The following is a 17,529-nucleotide window of genomic DNA, read 5'->3' on the forward strand; positions in this document are numbered from 1 at the left end:
GTTTGTAGTCTGAACTAGATTGTTATAGGGACGGCTCCACTCCAGGACAGACAAAATGACAAAGTCAGCTGACCCGTTCTGAGCCAATAGGAAGCTAGATGTCAAGACACGGAAAAATTGCTTTTGCTTGTGTTGATTCCCCAGTTGAAACTAAGTATGCATTGAAAGTAAGTCTCGAAATTCTAAATATAAGATGGTTTAGAAGAAGAGGGGGAAAATAGTAAGTATGGTTCGAGGGAGGGGTGGGAGAGGCATAAGGAGGGAGGGGCACAGCAGAAAGAGAAAGAAAGAAAGAAAGAAAGAAAGAAAGAAAGAAAGAAAGAAAGAAAGAAAGAAAGAGACTTTTTTTAAATGCACAATTCCAATAGAGCTTTACTTACAAAAAAAAAAAGGGGGGGGGGAGATGGTCCTAGAGTTCAGGAATCAGGATATTTATTCTTTTGAAAATGCTTGCTTAATATCTAGCAACCAAATAGCCCAGAAATTATAGCCATAAATCTCGAGTGTGCATAAAATATTAAACCATAAATTCTCCTTCCCTCCACTAATTTACTGTTGGTCAATAAATGTGGACTCGAGTGCTTGTGTTCTTTACAAGACCATCTTGAAAGCCAGGAAGGGAAACAGGGGTGACAGCTGGACAGATACTGTGTCTTTTAGAGCATTCCTGTACTCTGGAATTTGAAGAACTTTGGAAGCTCCTTTTTACAGATATTACAAGCACAACTCCACCAAATCCATTGAGATCTTTTCTGGACGTTTCTCTTTGGAATATGCGCTTTGCCATTTTTCAGAGTTTGGAACTGCTAGGGTGATGTTTACATTGTGCTGCATCAACATCCCTCAGAGCTTTGCCTTTCCATTCGGAATGGAGTTTGTCAGAAAGAACACCTCGTGTTTACGTTTGCAAAGGGTAAAAAAAATGTATGTTTCCAGATATTTGTGGCTGATTAGAAAACTTCCCTTGAAATATTTGTTTAGATTAGAGAGTGGATTATATTCTCCTCCTCTGGCGGATTTGCACCGACACACTAATTGAAATGAAGACAGCTAATCTAATTTCTATTTCAACCCAGTGCCATAAATTGTTCCTTAAATGTAAAATATACCTGCTGATCTGTAAATATAGCAAGGTTCCTTCATCATTCCATTGCCTTGCTATTTAAAAATGCAATTAGGACTAGGAAACCTTGGCCTTATTTCCATGTACATGTTAGAGGGCTTTTGTTTAGTTATTTTAGAGGTAGGGAATGATCCATGAAATGAAATCAGATGAATATGTGGAAAGCCTGGACTATTTCTCATTGTGTTTCCTTGTAATGAATCAATACTTTTAACATTCCTCTTTGGGGTGAAGTATCTCTAAAAGCTTTCAGTTGAGAAACAGGGGGAGCACATCCCCCCCCCCAATCACCCCTCCCTGCTCCAACAGGAACCCGGATGCCAAAGGATTTTATGATCTTTTTCCTCTGTGCAACAAAGCAAAGTAATCAATGGTAGTAATAAAACCATAAACGAGACTACAACTGACAAAAAGGGGTCTGAAGTATTCCTCTTGTACAACCTTAAGTGTTCCTTGAGTGTCAGTATGATTTTTTAAAAAGTTTTCTTTAAAAACATAATAACCAGACAACATAACAAAGATAGCAAGGGAGTATACAGCTTGTTATGAAGCTTCTGGCTTGCACCCCTGACTGAATGTACATGTTTGCAATAGTACAAGTCATCCAGACTTGTACACATTTAAGGCTGGTGCAAATGGCTAAGATTTACTAGTATGGAGATTTTCAACATAATATTTGGTTTGCTTTCATTTCTTTCCTTCCCCAGTTATTCAACAAATGATAGCAGGGAATCTTAAAACATACAGAGATGTACAGTTGTGGTGGAGGAAGCACCAGAACATCACCCCTCCCCCCCACATAAGATATACATACCAACGCATCTAATGTGTCTGTACATGTAGGGGGATAGGTAGATAAAACAGACAGACAAACAGGCAGATCGACAGAACATAGCAAAGCTAATGGTAATCTGAATTACTCTGAAAACCAGTAACAGTAATTTTAAGGCTTTAATAAAATAAAATAAAATAAAATAAAATAAAATAAAGAGTTTCTATGGGTAATCAACCTAACTGATGGAAAGAAGAACTTCACTCCCATCTCCTGGTCCATTCTTCTGTAATCAGAACTAGAGTTTTGTAAATATTGAACTCCGCCCTTCAGAGTTCGTGTGCTTGTGTTTGTGTTTCTGTGTATAAACTCAGAAAATTCCACTGTAAATTGGCTTTATTTTTTTTACGTTCCAGAACTTTAAACATGTTTGTGCCTGGGTGTGTGTGTGTGTGTGTGTGTGATAGATTCGTGAGTGTAGCCTCTAGGCTGATATATTGTTTTTTTAATCATAATTCTAATCTCAACCGCTTCAAAGTGCTGAGATGAAGTTTTTATATATTAGGGACTGTATAGTTCCTAAAGAACTGTTTTGGAGAGAACTGTGTAACTACCAAGTGACTTCGAATGGAGAAAGTCAAATGTTTTATTACTCATCTAAACAGAAGAGAAGACTTAAAAGTCTAGTGGAATTATAGGGAAGAGAAAACAGCTGGCTTGGGGGGGAGTAAAAAAAAATAACATGGAACCTTCCTTTAAAAAAAGGGGGGGGGGGTTGGATGGGAAAGAAGACGCCAGGAGATCTACATGTATATGGATCAGTGTTCTGTTAGTTACATGCCTTCGCCAAGAATTTTCAGTTGTAATGGATATTTTACTGATTTGAGGTTTTTATTTTTATTTTTAAAAGAATCATTACTAAGATTTCTCAAATGCATTTGATCAAAGGGAGTTCCTTATTCCTCCTTCCTTTCCACCTCACTAGAAAAACATGTACAGGGAAATGTGTAGGACTCTTTCTGGTTAAATTGGTCTGCAAACAATTATGTAAACTCATCAGCAGAAGCAAGAACAGATGTTTTATTAAAACTGCTACACAGCAGTGAAAATATGCACAAGTCCTCGAATAGTTCTTGAATAGCAGTTGGGTCTCTCTCCCCCCCCCCCTCCCGCCCCCTGGAGTTAAAGAGCCCACAGAAAGCTGCAATAACATCCCCTCACTCATAAGCTGTTTTCTCTTTTTGTTTTTACCTCGGACTTTACCCCCACACTGATGTAAAAGAGAGGGGGAAAATGTCTCGTTAGAATTCTCTCTCTCTCGGCTGTAATTAGCGAATTGATGAACTGGTTTAGAGTAAAAGCTTCAAAAATGCACATTCAACACATGTGTTTTCTATCCTCACTAATTGTTGAAAGGAAACAAGAACTATCGTACAGCTACCTCCCTCCCTCCCTCCCTCCCTCCCACCCCCAACCGTCTTGCAGCTCCAGTTGGATACTGTCAAATTCTGGTTTTGCTGAAATATCTGGAATGTGAATCCCAGACGCATTTGTTTGCTCTCTTGTTTGTTTCAAGAGAAAATGGATTTTGTTGCATGTTAATGACAGGGCGATCAGCTGAGACTGTTAACGCAAGTGCAGCCAAAAAGCTTTACAAATTCTCACCCAGTGACTGTTGCCTAGGTGTGGGAAACTGCTTATTCATAAATGCAGGTTGTGTCTGGTTGGTTTTAATTTTGCCTCCACAGTTGCCCTGGCTGGGTCAAATGCGTTTGTTTACTGTTCATATGTTGTATTAGCCTGTAGTATAATGTGGAAGAATGTATCGTCATCATCGTCATCATCATCATCATCATCACCATCATCTGACAGATTAATGAGGATGTTCACCTCAATACACACTCTCACATACTCTGTTGACATTATGTACTCATATATATATATATATAGAAAATCAGTCCATACAGTTAGGCATTCATCTCTGTACCATGTATAGGCTGATGAGACCAATTAGATTGCAACCCAAAGCAAGCTGACTAGGCAGTCAGTCCCGTTGTATTCAATTGCACTTCTCCAAGTCAACCTGCACAGGATTGTACTGCAACAATATGCTGTACCTAAGTTGAGTGTATGCATGTGTGCTCGAATATGTGTTTATGGAAAATACACACGCTTTACATCAAATGCATGCATTTCCAAAGTAAACAAGTCACACTCGGTGATCCACTTTCTTTTCCTCCAAAAGAAAAGATTTGTGTTTATGTCTCCGTTCATTGAAGCAGGGCTACAGATAAGCAAAGAAACAGATGAACATAGGATGAGGTCAAGGGTTTATTTGCGAGAAACACACATATTTTTAGGAGTTCTATGGGTTCTGCACGTGGTGTCTTTAAATAGATACCTCATTTTAGATGATCTCACCTTATATATGTTATCTCAGCCTTTTTAGACTTGACATTTATTGCATACGGGAGCTTCTTGTCTTGTAATTATTTATTTAGAGCGTTTGCACTCGAATTATCCCTGCTCCAGCAGAGCAATCTTTTTAATCAAATGTTTCCTGTGTGTGTGTGTACACACACACACACACAAGCACAGAGGCAACATTTGATTATATATACGTAATGTGGCACAACTGTGCTTGACGGATATGATGGCATTGTTTTGGGCCGTACCTTATATTACAGTAATTACACTTTGATTATTTCAAGTAAGCAGACTACTAGTTTCACGCAAAGCCCCTAGTTAAACCCCTAGTTTCACTCAAAGCCCCCGCCGTGGCTTCTGTTATAATACTGATCAAACTTTATTCCAGCCTTACTTCCAAACATAATCTGAAAGAGGGAGACTTTGAGGTTTCATTACCAAAGAAATCATTCTTTGTTGACAAAGACGCACAGATCAATAATGAGCAATCATAACAACCGAATGAGATGGGAGGTTTCCTTGTTTTGGTTTGGTTTTCTCTCCAAGTCCTACTAAAAAGATTTTCTCCTCTCTTCTTATCGTATGGAATCCGCTATTGCGACTCTACCCACAACAGAGTCATAAAAAGCCAGAAACACTTCATTTCAAATATAATACAAATCTCTTATGATCCTGCTTTGCTTGGGATGTTTTTGCTATAATATCATTGTTAATTAAAAAGGAGTTTATAACGTTCTGCTTTGTTTTTTTTAAGGGGATGGTGGAAACCTGGTTTACTTCCCCACCCACCCCCCTCCATATGAGCCACCAAATGCGCCAAGAAAACCAATATTATCTTCAAAAAGTGAAAAGGACTAAGCAAATCCAAAAAACTGCATAATCCAAATACCTACTGGAAAGCAACCCCAGTTGTTCCAAATCGGGCTATTGGGGGGGGCAGAGAGAGAGAGAGAGAGGGGGGGGAGAGGGAGAATTTTTGGAGGGGGGGTGTAAAAGGAGAGGTTGAGGATTTGAGGGGAAACGCGTTTTCCTAAGCACCGTACATAGGGTTTTTTGGTATTTTTGTTTTGGAGGCGGGAATGTGAAGGGGAATTCTGGATATTGTCAAAAGACACATCCGTGAAAGGCAAAACAATTGTGGCTAGGAGTTGGTTGGTGGGGGAAGTGGAGTGGGAAATTATTTTAATAACTTCCGAAATAAATGTGTTTCCGTTCCTAACCAGGATTCAAGTTCTTTTCTGACTGTTCTTCCCCAGCCAATATGTTGTTGGTACCTAAACCATCAATGGCCTGTCTCGCTCTCTTTATGTAGTCTTCTATTTCTCTTTCATTCCAGATCTTTTGATGCAACTCGTCGCCAAGGTTCGAAATCTTCCGGACGCAAACCAGAACTTCGTGTCGGTCAATCGTTTCCAAGTAACAAAGCAATGTTGACAAACGTTGCCTTCTGTATTTACCCACAGTGTAGTTCTGAGGGAAATCTTTGTCAATTAAAGGCACTTCTAACCAATCAACAACTGTGAAAACTTTCTGTTATAGTTAATTGGCAGATAGAAGGGGTGGGGAATGAGGATATTGCCTACCCAAAAGCAGTTAGCTTTTCCCCTTTTAAAACGTTTCTTTTAGTTTCGAACCTATATAGGGCCCCTATTTTAATCGTCGAAGTGATAAAATATTATTGCTTGGCTTGACCAATTAAAGGGTGTGTGTTTTTTTACCTGCTAGTGTATGCAACCTCTATTATGGCCCGATCCCATTGCAAACTTCAGCAAAGAATGTTCACTTTGGCGAACTTTATGGTTGATTTGGATTACTCCGTTTTATGGCACGGAAATGTTCTCTGCAATGATCCCCCTCCTTCCTTTTGACATTCAGGAGAGTTTCGGTCGTGACGTCACGCCGGGTTGTCATGGAGAATAGTTACCGGCTTAAAAATTATAAAGCGTGATATTATAGAGCAACATAAAATATGGATATAAGCAACTACTTACGCCCATGAACAGATTAAACAAAGAAGAATACGATTTTAATACGTTCAGGAAGAATAATTCAACGATGAGAAATGGTTGTCATTATCTATGAGTTCTTATATTATTTGATTGTTTGCACATGGGGGTGAGGGAGAGGGAAAAATTAATCTTAGGAAGCCAGGAAGAAGGGGGTGGGGGGAAAACAATAAGTCAGGATCTAATATTAGTTGCCTTAATGTGTGTTTTTAAAAGACGTGATCACTTAGACAGAATTAAACGATATATTTGGAGAGGCAATCTTTTTTTGCACTTTGGGAAATGCAGTCAATTTGCATTGCCTTTAATGGAACTACGATTTAACATTGTAGGACCTGCTTAAATACACTCATTCTTTTTCCAGGAGTGGGGCAGGAGTAGCGTCCCCGACCTGACTCGTCTTATCTGTTTTTATGAATGCATCAACTTTGGAAGTGATTTAAAACGCGGCACTCTAGAACGACGCGGGGGAGGAGGTGGCGGAGAGAAAGAGAGACTTAAACAACAGCCGAAGAGGCGAGAAAGAAATTTCCAGTGAATAGGTACCATCTCAAACAGCCGGCTTTCGAATAGCTTTGAGAAACCAAACCTTCTAAAGTACTAACTATCAACCCAGAACCTTAACAAGGGGCTGTTTATGGGACAGCAAAAGGAACGGAGGGGAGGAGACTGCTCTGGCTTGAAGGTAGTAAAAGTCCTTGCGATTCCGGCCTTTATGGCAGACCAGTCTTTTTCAAGCATTTGAACTCTCCAGTCCTGAAATAAGGTTATTTTTGTCTGACTCTTTCTTCTCTATCTTTCTCCCACCCACCTTCTGTCCTCCAAAAGAGGGGAGGGGGGCAGGGGTCGGGAGGACACCATACTGGAAAATTGTTGGCCTGCCAAGTTTCAGTCACTTGGTGGCAGTATAGAAAATAAGTAAACAAAAAGAAAGCAGCAATTAAAAGAGAGAGAGAGGGAGAAAGAGAGAAAGAAAAGTCCCGTTTCCAATAACACGCAATCTACTGATCTAAAAGAGGCCTGCATGTCTGTGTCCGCAACCTCCGTTATTACTTCAATCAAGGAGAACCTCTACAATTGAAAACCAAACAACCTTCGTCTATCCAAACAGCCCAGTGAAGCCGACCAGGATTCCTTGTCAACAAGTTCCATGACCGTCAGTAGAGTTTCCTTCCCACTGAAGGGCAAACTCATCTTCTTAACAAACAGGACGAATATCCAGAGTCTGACCACGCTGAGCTGACGACACTCCAGCTGGAACCAGCGGCCTTACCTTCCAAGTGACACGTTTAGAAGGGTCGGAACCGTCCTTAGTCTCTCTCTCTCTCTCCCTCCCTCCCTAGACTGGGATGTATTAAACCGATTAAGTGTTGTTAATTTATTGGGAGAGTAGTCTGGGGCCAGCCCCAAACTTCGCGCCACACCCTGTTGGTGTTTAAGCTGCCAGAGAAGAACTATTTGGGGGCAACCCACACTTCTCATTTAAATCAATGGCGGGACTCGAAGGGGTTTTCAGGTCGCAGAATTACACTCTATGTTTTAAATAACTGTGAGTGCGCCTTCCCATTACATGTTCATTTTAGACACCTAGCGTCTGCACACACGCACATCATGAAAACGAGACCGTGTTCACTAGAAGAGTCTAAATAAACATCAATGAAACTGATTGATCTGATCAGCAACCTGGGACAGGATTTTCTGACTCCTAGCTATCCACTGTAATGTTTTATACGGTTTTTTCTATTTTTCTCCCTCTGCACCTAAGTAAAAATTCAAAATAGCCTATTAAACATAAACAAGCCCGAGCTCATGATCTTCCCCGCAGACACTTCTCCACTGCCCGCCGTTCTGTTCAAGATGACTATTTCCAGATTCACACATTTTGGGCTAGACAAAGGACTGATGTAATGATGTGATAATTTCACTAATTTCCAAATCTCAACATCTTTGCTATCTACGAGAATATTTCGGAGCAAGAGGCCATCTCTCTCATATATATACACATACGTTTTATTAGGCTTTCTATTTACACACACACACACACACACACACACACACCACACTAGATAGATAGACAGAGAGAGAGAGAGAGAGAGAGAGAGAGAGAGATTGTGTGTGTGTGTGTGTGTGTTTGTGTGTGTGTGTGTGTAGGGTGAAAACAGAAAGAAGTAAGCCTGATTAAAAAATTTCGCCCTCTCCCTTCCCCCCCTCTACACACACACAGAGTTTATTTATATCTTCTTTGTATAATATTTGAACTCACAACAGTTTTATTTGTGTTTATGCCTCCCCACCCCTCCACCAAATTTCCCTGCCTTTGTCCCTGTGATTTATCTTTTTAACTTCGGACCTTCATTGAAACTTACTTTTTGGCCTATGTAGGTTTGTTTGCTTGCTTCTTTGTTATAGAAATCTGCTCCAAAATGTATGAGCAGGATCAAACTTGAGCAAATTTAGCTCCGCTAAACACATGCTGAAACAATCTCTGACTCAAACCAATGGGGCTTAAAGGTGTTTCATATTGGAGAGAACGTGCCCCCAATTCACCGAAATATTTGGCGCATGAGCAAATAGAAGCCGAAAAATCTGCAAGCCCATAACAGATATTCAAAAAGCAAAGTTCAGGATTCCAAAAACCAAACCATTGAAAAGTGATGCCAACATTCTTCCCCTCCGTACACTTTTAAAGCAATTATTCAAATTTAGAAATTATTCAAGTTAAGATAACTTTTAATGTTGTCAATTTTAATTTGATCGTCTTTACTTGGAGTAACCTGAGAGTTTCCTTCTGCTACTAATGTCTAACATTTTGATCCCTGGTGTAGCCAGTTGTCATGATCGCCTGAATATTCCCCTCACCCATCGGTGGCGCACATAGCGTGGGCCTGTCCTCCCTTTCTGACTCGGGGATGGAATCTCATTCGGCATATTCAATTGTTTCATTGTGTTGCTGTTGTGACTGAGACTGTCATTTTGAAAACCTCAAGCAATTATATTCTCTTTCCCTCACCTTCTGAGCGTCCCTACCTCGCTATATCAAATGTTTTCGAAAGTATTATTATAACGTGTATTATGGTATTCTTATTGTAAAATTGTAACGCTCTACAGTGTGTATTTTATATTACCACGTCAAATGTATGCTTTTTCAGTTCTCACATTTACTAAACTGTTTATAATGGGTATCAAAGATTAAAAGCTACGTGCGAGGCCAGCCTAACGTAAATTGCAGCCATACTATCGGCTTTTGGCCTTCTGTACAGAGAAGCGACCGTTCTTTCCTTTCCTCAACACGTTTGTCAATTATTCTTTTCCTCCCTCGTCTATGGCGAAGTTATAGATAAAAGAAACCATTCATTTCCTTCCGTTTAGTCTATAAAATGCCAAGAATATCAATCAGATTCCCTCCTTCTGTATCTACTCAAATGGTCTGAGTTTATGAACAACGGCAATATGTCAGTTTAAGGAGCAAATCAATACATGCATCTGTGTTTTGTATGGGCGATCCTCGGCCCGAAGAGAGAAGCGATGCTTGCAGAAGACTGAGAGAACAGACACAACAAATAGCGTTTTGTAACTAAGGCACGAGGGAGCCTCTTTCCCCCGAGGAAGCCTAGCTCCGCAGAAGAAAACAGGCATCCTAATTCCGGAAACACTGAGAGGTGAAGAAGAAGACATTGCGGCAAGCATGTGGTTCAAATAATCGCTGTTGGCTCATAAAAAGGTCTTTACGGCGACCCGCGTTACACCACTGCAATGGCACCGCATGTACGCCCATTCATCCAAGCGAAGGGAGGGAGGGGATATCCTCCTGCGTTCCCCTGCTCCTCAAGCCATGGCTTTCCAGTAAGCCCCATGGATTACAGCACCCTCATGCTAGACCCGTTTATAAAGGGAGGAAGCCATTCCCATTCCTGCCCTTGCGTGGAGCTTACTTCCATGTAAGGGTGCACCGCGTCCAAGCGAATTTACTCCCAAGTAAGTGGACAGCCCATACAGTCGAGCAAGTGCATGCCAAAGGAGTCATACACCAGAAATCCGAGCCCCAGAGACAAAATGGGAGACATCTTTATCCACATGCATATCTATCTATCTATCTATCTATCTATCTATCTATCTATCTATCTATCTATCTGTCTGTCTGTCTGTCTATCTATCTCTGATATATCTCTTCATAGCCATACACTTACCAGTTGCTGTGATTTTGCTCCTTTTATTTACAGAATCCCAAAGAAGGGGCTGTTGGCAGCTGCTGCTGTTGTTTTCCCCAAGGATAAAATGGCAGGCACAATCAGACGCACTGGATCAGATTTCTTAATACCAGCCCATAGGATAAGGACATTCACTTTTGCCACTTTAATAAACAATAGTCATTCATTGCAACCCACGAAGCAATCCAATTAGAAGTCGTTTCCTCGAAACCCTTCAAAAAGCCTTGCGCAGTGCGCTCAGTGGCACATTTAATTGCAGCGAGGCCTTTATAAACCTTGATGCGGAATATGTTAAATATTTCATTAAGGAATCAAGCCGAAGGACCTTAAAATGAGAGACAAACAGGGTGCCATTCCAGAGATTTGCATTTCCACATATTGTATTAATATTGGCAAGGGGAAGCCATTTATAATAATTCAGGAAGGGACTTCGGTCTTTATTCCCCTCCCCCATTTTTTTTTTGTCATAAGAACGACCCTCTTGGCCTTCGTTTTGTTTTTATTTTGTTTCAGTTGTTTTGTAATAATTGAGTATGTAGCCCTCACCATCATTCATCGAGGAAAATGTATACAGAGGTGCATAGATTAGTAAGCCACATTTGTAGGTGAAATCGCCAAGCTATGCATTTTTTCTGCCAGTCTCAGTTGTCCGGTGTGTGATTATCAATATAGGAATATAGGGTTAGAGAGAGAGAGAGAGAGAGAGAGAGAGAGAGAGAGAGAGAGAGAGATGGATGGAGGGAAGGAGGGAGGGAGGGAGAGAAAGAAAGAAAGAAAGAAAGAAAGAAAGAAAGAAAGAAAGAAAGAAAGAAAGAAAGAAAGAAAGAAAGAAAGAAGTTTATCCTCAGGTTGCTTACTCTGTAGTCCCATTGGCTGACATCTTGACTAAATTACTCAATATTATTATTCAAGAATACTATAAAGGGTTATTACATTTCAATAGGGCTTTCTCTAGTAAATTTGGTCAGGATGTAAGTCACTTAAACGAATGGGGTTATTCTGGAAGAAGAATCCTGAGGAATGTAGAAAGTAAGCATGGAAAGGAAAGGAAAGGAAAGGAAAGGAAAGGAAAGGAAAGGAAAGGAAAGGAAAGGAAAGGAAAGGAGATCTAAAATATTTTGTTAAACTGTGGGAAGGAAAACCTCTTAATCAACCTCAGAATTCCACAAACAAGTATGGAATAACACTTCCATTGTTTCTAGGTAATAATTCCAAAATGGGCAAGTCACTTTAATTTGTAAAAATGTTGGAATTAACATATCCCAGTGAAAGCCATCATTCGGCAAAGCACGTTATGTCATAAACTATTTAAACAGGTATCAAACAGTATTGAGAGACGAATAAAGCCGAGACTAAAGCTTGTTATATTAGGCAGCATTTTCCATACAAAAGCAAACGCAAAAACAAAACAAAAGGCGTGAGACTGACACAGCACTGGGCAAAGAGAAACATGCTAAAAAAAAAAGGGAGGACCCACGTCTAAAAATAATCTACAGATTCATATCTAAAGCGAGACACTTCCAGCAGAGTCCAATTGAAACCATGTGTGGGGGGAAGGGAGTGGGAAGGTAAGGAACCTCCTGATACACAACAAATAGAGCCAACCCCTAATTGCTCATTAAAAAATGGCACTCCTGCTTGCTTGCTTGCTGTACACCAGGGGGGTTCGACGCCGTTTCCTGGATGAGGCTCTGCACTGCGCATGTGCATGAACAACTCACTGCACTCAATTGCCCTTATGAAAAGTTACTATTGTTTGTTTGTTTACTTTTAAACAACCACACTTTATTTATTGGATTCAGTGACCTTTGTCAAATCTTATGCTCGTTCCAGCCACTCTCCTTGTCTTTATCCAGTGGACTGTAGACTACAGTAGACTCTTTTTGCCCCCCTACCCCGAGCTCCCTTTCCAGCCCTCCCTCCATCCTCCCCACCCCAGTAAACACTGCACCATTGTAAAGGGGAGGCAGACTGCAGCCGGCATCCTCCGTCTCCAGCAAACCAGACCGCAGTGACATCACCACTAGCAAACCCTATTTCCCCCCGAATTAACCACATTTGCGCCGATCCTTCCTGATCATATTCTATCATAACCAGGCTACACCCCTCTTTTCGTCTGCCTCGCGAAAACGATGCATCATTATCTTTAACACCCATCGCCATGGATCATTAGTTACACATTTTAGCCAATAAGGGAACACTTACCAGACTCTCTCTCCCCCTTCTTTCTCTCTCTCTCTCCCTCTCTCTCTCTTTCTTTTCTGCCTCTTTTCTGTTCCGCTGACGCTCTGCTCAGCTCCACAGAAATATTAAAAAAAGAGAGAAACAAAACAAAAACAAAAAAGGGGGGAACAAAAAGGAAAGAAAGAAAATAAACCGAAACGTAAAATAGTCCTCCTGTTTTTGAACGTGGGGGGAAGGGGAGAAGCCTGGGCTAGCATATATTTTTCCTTAAAAATAAATAAAAATAAAGGTATTTACAACTCCTTGTCTCCCTCGTCATTGCATCCTCCCAAGGAAATGTGTTGCGTTTTGCCCCTAGGGGTGGAGAATGGGAGGAGGAGGAGGCAACCAGCCGCAGCAGTAAACTCATTATTCCTAAAATGCCCAGAGCAACCAACAATTCCAACCCCAAGGAAGGGGGGGGGGGGAGAAAGAAAGAAAAGAACAGAGACAAATCGAGATTCCTCCCCCTCCCCACAAAAAGACTAATAATAATTAAAGGAAAAAAATACAGATACCATCGTACCCCGTTTCACTGGCACTGCTTGGACTGTTAAAGGAAGGACTACTGCGAAAGAGTCATAAGAGAAACCACAATAAAAAGTTCACGTTCATGGATGGAGTCCACATGACTTCCTGTGGCCAATCCAACTTGTGATTCAGTCGTAAACTTTTATTGCTCAGCTGTAAATTTTCTGCAAACAACCAAGAATGCGTTGCATTTTTGTGACGAGTGCAAATGTTCTTCTCTGTCGCCATGTTTATAGAATTATTCTTTCTATATATCCACATGTGTGTATATGTGTGTGTGCAGATATGTGTATATATAAAATACACACATACACACACACACCAACGCACTTTGCTTCTAAATTCTTCCTTTTCTCACCCACATTTTCCCTCATTATAAAACATTGATACCGGATACATTTAGAGAGAGATCTGACAGAGAAGGAGTGACTGCTTTCATATTTAAGCCAATTTATTCATTTATTGGAAACAAGCTAATATGCGGGGGTGGGGGTGGGGGGGGGCGGGGACAGTGGGGGTGGATGCTGGAGTCCATCATGGAGTACTACTCTTCCTATTATTGTTGCTAATTTGCTTATTGCTTCCATTCTGGCTCTTCTTTGCTTATTTGATGGGTAGCCCACATGGCCACGCTCCCACTGGTTTTCAAGGTTCGGATCGCACCTTTTAACCATGCACATTAATGGTTGAAAACATGCAACACAGAGAAACGAAGAGGGAAAGGGGGATCAAATGAACGTTCACAAGTGTGATTGTGTGTATGTGCGTGTCTATCTATCTATCTATCTATCTATCTATCTATCTATCTATCTATCTATCTATCTATCTATCTTCGATAGATAGATAGATAGATAGATAGATAGATAGATAGATAGATAGATAGATAGATAGATAGATAGCCTAACCCTCTCCTGGAAAGGAGTTTATTTAACCTCCCTCTCCAGATTTGAGGTAAACCCCAAGCGGAGCTTTCCCCGAAAATGATATTCCTCTCATTAAAAGGTGCCTTCTCTCTGATAGGTGGAAAATATCCCCCACTTCATATTTATTTCCACATTTTCAGTCTTATAGAATCAAAGTATTGTCTAAATGATACCCACGTAGAGCCACAAGCCCCAACCCATGTTCATTGGGACCCCTCGGTTTCAGTTTAAGGAGTTCGGTTTAATTAGCCGTGTTTAAAATAGTCAAAAGGATGGGACAGCGGGATGACCTGAAGTGGGGGCAAACTGGGCCCTTTTCAAAATTACTTAATTCCGATTTAATGCTATATACAGATAGCAAACTTTCATAATTAAGGGGCCAGCTGGATTTCTCAGTAGCTGATCACAAATAAATCCTTTAGAATTCGTGGGCTCTTAGACTTATGATCTGAGATGGTGCTCTCAGATATTGATATTATTAGTAGTAGTACTAGTAGTAGTAGTAGTTGTTGTTGTTGTGGTGGTGGTGGTAGTAGTAGCAGCAGCAGTAACAGTATTAGTATTAGTATTAGAATTAGAATTACTATAACTATAGAACTGCAGGCTATATAGTCTTCTAGGAATGTTTATTTCACTTAGAAAACTGCTGCCCGATTATTAGAAGATCCAAGAAACTATTAAGCTTCATTTTCTATGAGAATTTCTAGTTATCGTTAGCAGTAGGATATCGAGACAGAGACAGATAGAGATAGAGAAGATAGAGATAGAGATAGAGATAGAGATAGAGATAGAGATAGAGACAGAGATAGAGATATTAAAAATGTTTACATTGCTGATAAGAAGAAATGTCATAAAAATGTCATAATTTTGAGGGAATTGGGGGAAGATTATGAAAGAAAAGCTCTCTCTTTGCTCCAATAGCTGCCCGGCATTACTTGAACTCCAATGTTACTTAATAGGACTGGAGAGCTCCCATTTCTTTTTATCCCGTGTGGCAATTAAACTTCTCCTTTTATGTTTCAAAATTCTTCTTTGGAGAAAGAAGGGTGTGTTTCTCTATGTGTGTCTGTCTGTCTGTCTGAAACCACATTATAGGTTGTAATCCAACCGGATGGAAGGGAAATTACTTTTTTCACTTTACAAACCGCCAATAAATTTTATAACAGGTAGTTAAAAGTTACGACGAGGAAGGAACCGTCACAACAGTGGCTCTGGAGACAATGGACTCCCCGTTTTCTAGGGAGAAAAGGGTCCATAAAGAGAACAGGAAATTTTATCTTTGCACCAAGAGCATAACCTGTCCGGTACATTTTCATCCATTGCGAAGGAGAACTTCAACACACACCCCACCCTTCCTTTTGTATCTATTCCGCATCCCCTTCTTCTTACATCTCCCCTGTTTATGGAAATTGCCATATACTTCTTTGCTGGAGATGATGAGCATTTCACCTCGCATCTGATGGGGGAAGGTGGAGGAGGAAAGAGGGAAAGGCGCCCTAACTTTCACAAGACAGAAAACTATTAACTTGAAATTGAGAAAGCAAGGAAGAGAGAGAAGAGGGAAGAAAGAGAATCCACTTCACGCCCCGACTTTGTCTTTGGAACTTTTTTCTCTTCTTATTCTTTCCAAACTCTGCCTGAAAACTTGGACCCCCAAAGTTTGTCGGGCTTGTATATATTTCCCAAGTACCAAATAGAAACTATTCTAACGCAGCCTTCCCCCCCACCCCGCTTAATGGATGCATTATCATGTAACGGCTGCTGTGATTAGAATAATAAATTAAGAGAAAATGAGCAATATGCTGCAATACAGCTTTTCGAGGAATTATGTTTTTCTCAAATCACAAATGGAGATTTTAAGGAATTTTGATTGGCTAATAAAAAAAAGCCCAGAATAGGATGATATTTCTTACTCCAGGCGTGTGGATGAATCTCATTTCAGTAATACTGAAGTAATGATCATTTCCGAATCAGCCACTTTGTGAAAAGCGTTATCTTCTTTCAAATTACTTTGCCCCATAAAAATTGCCTTTCCTCTCTCTCTCTCTTTCTCCATCTTGAAATGATGAAATGATTACTTCCCCCACCACAAAAATGTGCCATCTAAAGATGAGACTCCGTTGTGTTGACTATAAGCCATAAACATTTCAACCCCCACCCCCAAAGTAACAGCTTTTCTTTGCAGTTTCAATAATTTAACTTCTAACCCTATGATAGATAACTATCGTTCGAGAGATTCCTTCAAATCAAACCACTTAGGAATGTGGACTTAAATATGATGGATAGAGTTGCAGATACGGCTCTCTTTTGTGTGTGCCCCCCACCCATTTCCTTATCTCGAAATTAACTAAGTTTCCTCGCCTTTTCTTGCAGCTACTAACAATCTCTGTAGAACTGTTTATTCAACTACTTCCTAAAACCTTGGGGGGATATGATGGGAGGGCAGAGAGTAGATGAATTGTAAAGGGGAGAACTCTGGGTTAGTTAACAGGGGGATGAGATGCTCCCAAGCTTGCCATTGGAAGGTGAGGTTAAACTTTCTACTCACTAGGGTAGCCCGAAGAAGAGAAAGGCACCATTATAATGGCCGGTGAGACGAATAAACTCTGAATACAGATAAACTCTGTATCTATACACATATCTATACACATATTCTCTCTCTCTCTCTCTCTCTCTCTCTCATATATATATACATACACACACTCACACCTTGTCTTCCCTTACTTATGACGAATAATGAAACGGCTTACCTTTTCTACTCTGCAGCCTCATAAAGTGGCAAGCTTTATTGTGCATCCCTTGCCAAGAAAATGCGAATGGATCGAATCTGGAGTGTCCACTGAAGGATATGCCACTTAATAATAGGGCTGAGATACTATATGTCTGGGCAAGAGCGTTTACTTTGTGTTGTGGATTCGAATTCTGGTGCAGAAGTCTGCCGTTATTGTGCGTGGATTCTCATACTTTGCATGACCATACCACTGAAATGAACATATTTCCTCCAGACATATCCTTAGCTAGAATTTCGAAAGGACATGTAGACATCTACATTCGCCACCGAGTTGTGCATGATACAAAAGGGGAGACGTGATGCCTTGTGCGTTTGAAGAAGTCTGCTCATCTGCACACAACCCACAATACGATTCTATTACTTTCGAGAACCACGAATTCCCCTTGGCATTTAGAGAATGCACTGAATATTCAGCATAGACAGAATTCTTCTTCAGAATTTAAAATAAAACACAAGCCTCCATCTGGAATAACCAAATACAGACACACAGAAACACACACACAAACATATATATTTCACAGCCTT

The 17,529-nt window shown here is 40.5% G+C and overlaps 1 protein-coding gene across 2 annotated transcripts in view; it reads right to left on the reverse strand.

Moving 5' to 3' along the window:
* Positions 1 to 13,295, reverse strand: part of HOXC6 (homeobox C6) — a 163,812-nt gene extending 150,517 nt beyond the window's left edge. The window contains exons 1-2 of one of the 2 annotated variants that reach the window (XR_008316303.1): positions 13,286 to 13,295; positions 12,742 to 12,824 (exon numbers count right to left, since the gene is read on the reverse strand). The gene's annotated coding sequence lies outside the window, so the exon portion shown is untranslated. Of the gene's footprint in view, positions 1 to 12,741; positions 12,825 to 13,285 lie in introns of those variants that run through there. The other variant, XR_008316304.1, reaches the window with a different exon arrangement.
* Between the last annotated feature and the right edge of the window lie 4,234 nt (positions 13,296 to 17,529).

Source organism: Hemicordylus capensis, chromosome 2, assembly GCF_027244095.1.
Source record: "Hemicordylus capensis ecotype Gifberg chromosome 2, rHemCap1.1.pri, whole genome shotgun sequence".
In the NCBI taxonomy this organism is placed as follows: domain Eukaryota; kingdom Metazoa; phylum Chordata; class Lepidosauria; order Squamata; family Cordylidae; genus Hemicordylus; species Hemicordylus capensis.